Below are 8,802 nucleotides of genomic sequence, written 5' to 3'. Positions count from 1 at the left end.
ACGTCAGTTCAGCAGGAATGGAGCTAGAAGGAGGGTTTAAGTGGTAAATCTGAAAAGTCATTTTAGTTATTGTGTAACGTGTAGGATTAAGGAGAGAAGTCTAGGAAAGTAGTCTCTGGAAATTCCTCTTTGCTTTGGTGAGTGAAATGTGTTAAACCTTAAGATTAATGAGAAAATGAAGATTTGAATGCAGTCCATGATTTTCAATGGCCACAACTAGCTTGCAGACACCTACATGCACCTTTAACCAATTGAGAACACAATCATTCATGCTACAGATGTGGGAGCCCAATGGGTCTGAAGGGCTATTAATACTTCCTAGAGGATAAATTAGTTAACCTGTTTGATTGCAAATCTGTGCTGCTGAGGCTCTTTTGTATCACAAATATGATTCTTTATTCATCTCTGCTTAATATAAATTGAGATGTCGACAGGTTTTTCCAAGAAAATAAATGAGTCACGATAAACGTTTTCCTGTATGAGGGTGCATGTGGACTACATAATCATTGTTTAAACAGGATGGTCCTTTAAAAAGCAACTGAGATTGCACATCTCAAGGCTGTTTGGATGGCAACTTAGCAGCATGCCTGGAAACGGGATTTTGTTTCTTTCTGCTTCTCAGCAATACTTTCAGAAGTCAGGAAATTAAATCCTTTGGGTGACAAATACCTGTCCTAGCTTTCTCTACTTAGATGTAGTGACCAAACTCTTAATCTTTTACCTTGCCTGAGCTGCCTGGTAGAATGTGCTGTAAACTTTTGCTGTGTAATTTGTTAAATTTGAAAAGTGACATCCTAAAGAATAATACAGAGAGATTCAGGGTAGAAAAAGATTATACTAAAATTTAGAAATAGCTATAAAATGGCTTTAAATTTCATTATGATGTACGTGTGTGTATTCATTCCTATTTATGTTGATTATGGTAAACGACCTCTAGTGAGAATTTTAAAAAGAAAAAAGATAATATAGTTAAGTGGATTTTTATTATTTTAAAACAACACAATTTCATGATGGAAAATTTAGAAACTATGGAAACATTTTAAATAGAAGAGAAAAGCCATCTATATTGCTAATATGTGCATATATTGTAGTTTCTGTATTTTTATCTGCTCTGCAAAAAGCATATCACGATAAAATTGCATTTGTTTATTTTGCCATATAATGACTGTTATACTCTCTATGCATTAGTGTGAAGCTCATTTGGATAGAAGTTCCAAAATCAGAAACTCTCCTAAAACATTAGAAACTTAGCAAAACATGCTTGCAGCATCATTCTACACACACTGCTCCTCCTCCGTGATGAGTAAATAAAAGCATCTAAGGACAGAGCAGTGAGGAAACAATGATTAGATGTGCTATAAACATACCTCTGTAGAAGTTTTTTAAAAAGAAAAAAATACAAAGATAACAGAATCATATTTGTTATTATTTTTTCCATGGTTCATGTTGAACTTTTAACTTCCCTATCTTTTCCTTTCCTCATAAGTTAGGTTAGCCATCTGCCTGCCACAAAGTTTTGTGTAAGAATCACCTAAAAATTGTAAAGCTTTTTGGGTTGCTAAAGACAGAGGGTATTAAAAAGCATTACAAATGCCACAAAGCCATGTTAATTTCCTATGAAGTGAAATTAGTGACCCAGGTTTTTTTCTCTCCTGTAGCTTCTAATCTGCCTAGAGAATTATATTTTATTATTTTATGAGAATACTAAGATGTGCTTTTTAAGTTTGTCTAGTTATGGAAAAAAATGGTAAATGAAACAAACTGAAAGAACTCTGACACATTTAATAAATACTTGGCAAAAATAACAAGAAGGGGAAAAGTTGATGGTTCTATAATCAGGACACAGTGGAATGTAGCTGTCTATCCATCACTTTGTCATTTCAATTGTATCTCCGTAGCACATAAGGAAAACTTATTGGTTTACATCACATAACTATAATCTCGTAATAACACTTTGCATGTATATGGTTTCTAGATTTGTAAAGTGACCTTGGGCAAAATCTAAAAGATGTGCTATAGATCAAAGGGGAAATGCTAACTCTATAGAAATGGAAAAGATTTCAAGTTAGTATGATAAAAACATATGCCACTAGTCAGATAAATGGCTAGGCATATTGTGAAACTAATTCTAAAGAGGAGGAAGAAAGATATAAGAGAAGCTCAGTGGTAGACAGAGCAGAAAAAAATGTCAAGCACTAACAGGCAAGTCACGGGTTAGAAATAGCCATTTTTTAAGCAGATAGAAAGGAGAAAATTATAATAACATTCAAACATCACTTCTTCTTTCCTATTCTTATTGTTGTTACATAAGTAAGTGATGGCATCTAATAGAACAATAAAAACAGTGACTTGTATTTCCCCATTCTTATTCTGTGTGTTGTGGGGGACTGGAATTGGCCACCCCAAGATATGTCTCTTTGGTGTGAGGATCATTACGGGCAGGTTACTCTTAAAAACTACAGAAGGAAAGCAACTCTGAAAAGTAGAATTTACTTACCCTTTGTTAAGAGACATTTACATTGTAAAGGAAATCTCCATCTGTAAAGGTGTCTCCCTCTCTGTACCAGGAAGAAGGAGGATGACCTTATCTCTAGAAACTCTTATCAATGCCAAAGGCAAGGACTTTAATCTGCACAACAATCTTACTCTTGTTTCCTGTACTTGTCTGGTAATCTCCTATAACTGACTCCCCCCACCCGCAACATCCCCCTTTGTCTTTAGCTGAAGATGACATTTAAGGTGGTGGCTTCAGCCATTTTGATGAGTTGCTCAGGTTGCCTGAGCCTCTCCCATGTGTACATGTTATAAAGCTTTGTTTAATTTTCTCCTGTTATTCTGTCTCATGTGAATTTAATTAGTTCTCCAGCCAGAAGAACCCACAGTTGGTAGAAGAAATGTCTTCTTCCCCTACAATGTCAATGAAAATAATACATAACCAATCTATAAATGAAAATTTGGGTGAGTTTATTCTGAGCCTGGGGCCTTCATTCCTGAAGGAAGGAAGGGCACCAAAGAAGTGGGGTGTACAGAGTGGTTATATACCCTCAAAGGGGATGTTTTCCATATGATTGAAATGTACCTTTTACAATAGTCACAAGACTCCTCTGTCAGCACAGCAATTGATGGTCACAGCAGGTAGTAGGTATGCTGTCTCTGTGGACACAGCAGGGTGGCAGTTCTGTTGTCTCAAGCTGGGTGGTCACAGGTGAGCACAGCAATCAGTTCCTAGGCTAAGGAAAGATGCTTATCCTCAAGGAAATGCCAATGTTGGGGGAAGTTGCACCTTTATCTTAAGGCCATTTGTTTTTGTCTTTGGGACATAGCAAATGCTTACGCAGATATACAATGCATACTCAATGCCATGTCAGGCCTTTTTGGAAAAAACAAAGTCAGGCCAAATTAGGTTTATGCCAAATGGCTTTCTCATATACTCCAATATATCCTATTGATTACCATTTGTATTTGTCATTTTCTCCTTTTAATAATCTTTTGATAGAAAGTATTCATGATCAAAACATTGTCCCTCAGTGCCAGGGTGGCTGCTGCCTGCCCTGGATCCATCATGTCCCTTGGTGCTAGGCTTTTATTGCATTTATTTGCCCAGTTGTCCATATTGGGGGGAAATAGTGGACAAGCATAGAGGTATATATATTAACAGAGGAAGCATTTTACATGTTAGATAATTTTTAATTAATTTTAGATTGTTGCACAAATGTTATATATGTGCTTTTCTATGATACTTTACATTTACATTGCATATGATCATAGAACAAATACAGTAACCGTGATAATAGTTTAACATATCTGAAAACATGAGTTTAAAATGAGTTCTTAGCATAGTCCTTATCAGAAAAGGAAATATTTCCAGCCTCATAAGATAAATCAACCATCTCAAGCCATCATGAAATCATTACTCTAGTTTGTATGCTACTCTTACAACACTGAGTAATGGCAACAATTATCTTAAATATTATGACTAGTACAAGAATTCCAAGACGTAATAGAAACAGGAATTGCAATCCATATCAAAAAAGGGAACCCATACTGGAAGGGAGCCAACCAAACAAATTAAACTGGGTGTAGGATCGCTTAAGGCATTCACCTGTTCTTTCACATGCTTTGGCAGAGATGATGCATTGGAAGATTTATCACATAATAAAAACACAGCATTTAGTCTGAATGACTGTATATGTACCACCTTGGGATGCGGTAAGAATATCTAAAGCCATTCTGTTTTGAAGGACAGCCCTTCTCGTTAAAGACATTTAGTATTTAAATAAGGTTATTCTTGCTTGACTATCATTAAGGACTTGTTGAGTAAATTTAATCAGAGCTTCTATATGCAATAATGACATATTTTAGTCCCAAAGAAGGAGCAAATGTAGCTACTTGGTGGCCATACCAGTGGAACACTGAACGAGCCCATCTGGCCTTAAAGAGAGGGAGATTGGCAACAGGTTTTGACTCAGACTGACTCCTTCTCTGCTTTTAAAGGAAACTCAGGGTGCAGTTTTTTAGCCATCCAGGCTGTAGCCAAAACCAAAGATTTGTTCAACATAACCATTGAGTTCCATTAGGAGTCACTCAATAAGTTCCTGGCCTTCAAGACCATCTGTTTCAAAGTAATTACTTTCTTTAAGTATGATAGTATTTAAAACAAATTATAAAATAGGTATGCAGTTTAAGCATAACAAAGGTTTGAATGAGGAGATATAAGGTTGGGAATACAGCCCTGGTCTGGAATCTTGGGACAGCTGTCTACAGCAGATGCCGTCTTCTTCTCCTCCTGGTATGGTCCTTTCCAACAGGGCTGCAAAGAGTCTTTTGTTTGATGTCTCTTTTGTTAAATAAATTCTCCAGGTTAGTCCATGATCCTTAAGTTCTGGGAGTTCTCTGTGAAAGAATCAGCTATCAATCTTTTATTTCTTTTAAGCACCTCAATAAGATCCTGACAACAATGTAATATATCCCTGAAACAAAGTTGGTTTATATATTTCTTCATTTAATTGTATAGGCTGTTTTGTTATTATTTCAAAAGGAGACAGTCGATGTTTACAAAAAATGTAGCTCTAAGATTAAGGAGCACTAACAGAAGAGCTTTTGGCTGTGAGAGAGTAAATGCTTCTGAAAGCTTTGTCAATTAAGTTTTGGTTGTGCCATTAGTTCTTTCCACTAATTTCTGGATCATAGTAGACAATTATTCCTTTAAAGTTATTAATTTTAATAAATGAGAGTGCTCATTAAAAAACACATGTGATGGTTCCCTCTTTGAAAGCCCTAAGTAACACTTTAATTTTTGTCTTAATCTTTACCCACTAGGTCTCTCTAAGAAGCAGTGTCACAGATCATAAGACAGATGAAGTAAGTAGAATATCTTTGCCAGAAAAGGACAGTCTGAACTGTAGGCAGTTTTTTAGCAGCACTTAATGCTTTTCTCATCTTCATTCCATTTCACGGAAATTAAAAAACAGAGACAAGCAAGCAGCAGCTCTGTGAAGGACTGGCAACTATGAGTGAAAGCAAATGGTTCATGTTATTGACCAAAAAGGTGACCAGACGACTAGCAATTTCCATTGCCTGGACTCATTGTGCACCTGAAATCATGGGCCATAAAGTTTCACTGCAACACTGTAGCTCAGAGGCAGCAGTGTGGCAAAGATGTAAAATTTAAAGAACTTTTTACAATAATTTGAATACCATTAGAAGAGAAATATGGAGAATGTTTCTCTCTTCTTGAAAAAAAAAATCTACAGAACTGCTTGATGTATTTAAAGATAAATGTGACTTTAAAATCTATTTCAATTTTGCTAAGATGATATTTGACATAGCTATGGTTGTGAGTAATATACATCCGACAGTGCTGAAATCCCTTTTTGCCCCATTGTTCTTCTTAATGTAAAAGATGTTCCAAGGATGAATTCCATAAGTCAGGGGGTCCACAGTTGTAATGAACATCATGGTGAATTTATTTTTGTAATGAAAGAGAAGAAGGGTTATTTTCACAGAAGAAGGGTTATTTTCTTTCTGACCTCTCTATTTTTGTAACATCTTTTGAGAATGAGAGAGAGAGAAGAGAAGAGAAGAGAGGAGAAATATATTTAGAGAGACTGAATAAAACTTTTCAGAAGTGAAGATCTTACAACTTCTCGACCTTTTTATAAACATCCTCCATCCTGAGATTTCATTTAATGTTTTTTTTTTTAATTGCCTCTTCTGTGCCAGGCGTTAAACTATCTTTGCCTCATTTTTGCCGTTTGTTGCTTTGTCTCGTTTTTGATTCCTTTTCCACAGGAGAGTATTCAAATATATAATGGCTTGATTGACCAGATGTCCTGATACGTCCAGAAAGGTTTACATTTACTCCTGTAACCCCACTGTAATTATTAAAACTCTTCATTTCACTTGTAAAAGTGTCCTTATTTGGGCAATAAATTATGTCTCCCAGTAATGGCGGCGATAATGCTTCTGTTGTAAAAACATACTCTTGACTTCTTCAACCATTCCTCTAATGAAATAAAAACATTAAAAACAAAGATAAGATACCAATCTGAAGCCTGACTTTGTTTCTAGATAGTGGGGCTGCCACCATTCCACACAGTACCTCTGGTAGATGAGGAGAAATTCTCTCTTGGGGCTGCAACACACAGCTTGGTGAGGAGAGCTGGGGCCTTAGTGTGGCTCCTGCTCATCCCCTTGGCTGGGTACCCTTGTGAGTCAACAATCTGCACATATAGTCCTACTACAAGCTAGGTACATATTAATTAGAAAGAGATAAATAGACATAAATTATCATTTTTCTAATTGTCAAGTTTTTTGTCATCATGTCTTATTATCATGGAGTCACTGAGCAATCACCAGACTCTACATAAGGAATCATAAGTAGATGAGAAAGGATGATGAAATGTTTTCTCATAGAAAATCATGCTAGAATGATCTAAAGAAGTAACTCACAAAACAGTCTTAACTTGGAACTAGGAGACCAAGGGTCTAGGGAAATGCACATCCCTCCATAAGTGAAAATCGCTTAGTGATCATTTACTAGGGAATATATAGCAAATTAGAAAGAAATGGTACAAACGTCTGATAATCTTGTTGGGCAAGTATTTTAAATAATCTCTTAGAATATGTTGGCTTAAATATTTTAAAACATCTATGTACAGGCAATATCAGGTTGATATGTCAAGAAAGAAAAGAATATCATAATCTCTCTAGATTACAAAGTAAATGAAACAACTTTTAATAAACTTTCTATAGAACTAATTTACCACACTGATAAAAAAACAGCTATTTTGAACTAGGATCCACTTACACAGTTAATCGGGAAAAACCAGAGTTATCAAAAGGGCACAAGAGTCTTTCCAATGCTGTAATTCTGAAACATCTTGTTAATATAATGAGTTATGTAATAGGAATAGGGAGTATAGCTATTGGAAAGAGGAGATTAGATTCTACTATTAGACAACTCAAGAGGATCAAATAAATGCACTTAGAATACATTGTAAAAGAAGTTAACAAGATGAATATTTTAAAAATAACATTTTATAGGTCACTAATAACCACTTAAACGTATAGTAGGAAAAGTCCCATTCACAATAGCAAAAACTGACATGCAAATCCTAGGAAGAGGCTCTATATGAATAGCATCTATAGCAGAATCTTATAAAACCCTGCTACAAAACAGTAAAGACCTGTTTCTACTGGTCTTTATAATAAAAGAGTAGGAACTTGTTATATAACTTACTGAAAATTATAAATACTGTGTGTTCACTAAAACATTGTCTGTATTAGAAAAACAATAGAAAGAAACTATAAGTCCAACCATAGTTGAATGGATTAATAAATTATAGTTTCTTTAGTTGTGATAAAATTAATGAATTATAGCTTTACAGGTCAACATAGATAAATCTCATGAATACAACACTTAGGAAATGAAAAGAAAGTTCTAAAAGAACATAGGTAACAATATTTTTATAAAGTTTCAAAAGAGGGAATAATACTTTGTGCTATGTATAAAGACATACAGGGAAATAACAAAAACCAAATTAAAGATAGTATTGATTCTCCAGAGGAGCGGAGGTAATATGACTATGGAGAGGTACATTAAGAGCATCCTGTAGATTTTTTAACAGCTTTATTGAGATATAATTCACATGCCATATAATTATCCATTTGAATTGTATACTTCATTTGTTTTCAGTATATTCACAAAGTTGAGCAACCATCACCATATCAATCGTAGAATATTTTCATCCCACCAAAAATGAATACTGAACCCATTAGCAGTCATTTTCCATTCCCCCTGCAATACTTCCCCACTTAAGCAATTAGTGGTTTACTTTCTTTCTCAAAAGATTTTCCTTTGCTGGAAATTTCATATAAATAAAGTCATTCAATATGTGGTCTTTGTGACATGCTCCTTTTGCTTAGCATAATGTTTTCAAGTTTCATACACGTTGTAATAGGATACATCAGTACTTCATTCCTTTTTCCTTTTTTTTTCCAAATAATCTTTCATTGTATGACTATACCACAGTTTACTTTTCCATTCATCAGTTGGTGGACAGACTTGGGTCGTTTCCGCTTTTTGGCCATAATGAATTAGACAGCTATATCCATGCACGCAGACGTTTTTATGTGCATGTATGTTTCCATTTGTCTTGAGTTCTTGTGGATTTTTAAGCTGCTATATGTACATAAGTATTTATTATGTATGTAAATATATTTTAATGAAATAGGCTTACCTACGGTGTTTCAAATAAAGTAAGTACAATAAAGATGCACTTCCAAATTAATGTGTAGAAT

The sequence above is a fragment of the Equus asinus genome, chromosome 20, assembly GCF_041296235.1.
Source record: "Equus asinus isolate D_3611 breed Donkey chromosome 20, EquAss-T2T_v2, whole genome shotgun sequence".
In the NCBI taxonomy this organism is placed as follows: Eukaryota; Metazoa; Chordata; class Mammalia; order Perissodactyla; family Equidae; genus Equus; species Equus asinus.
The sequence above is the reverse complement of the archived record's forward strand: the minus strand, read 5'-3'. Positions refer to the sequence as shown.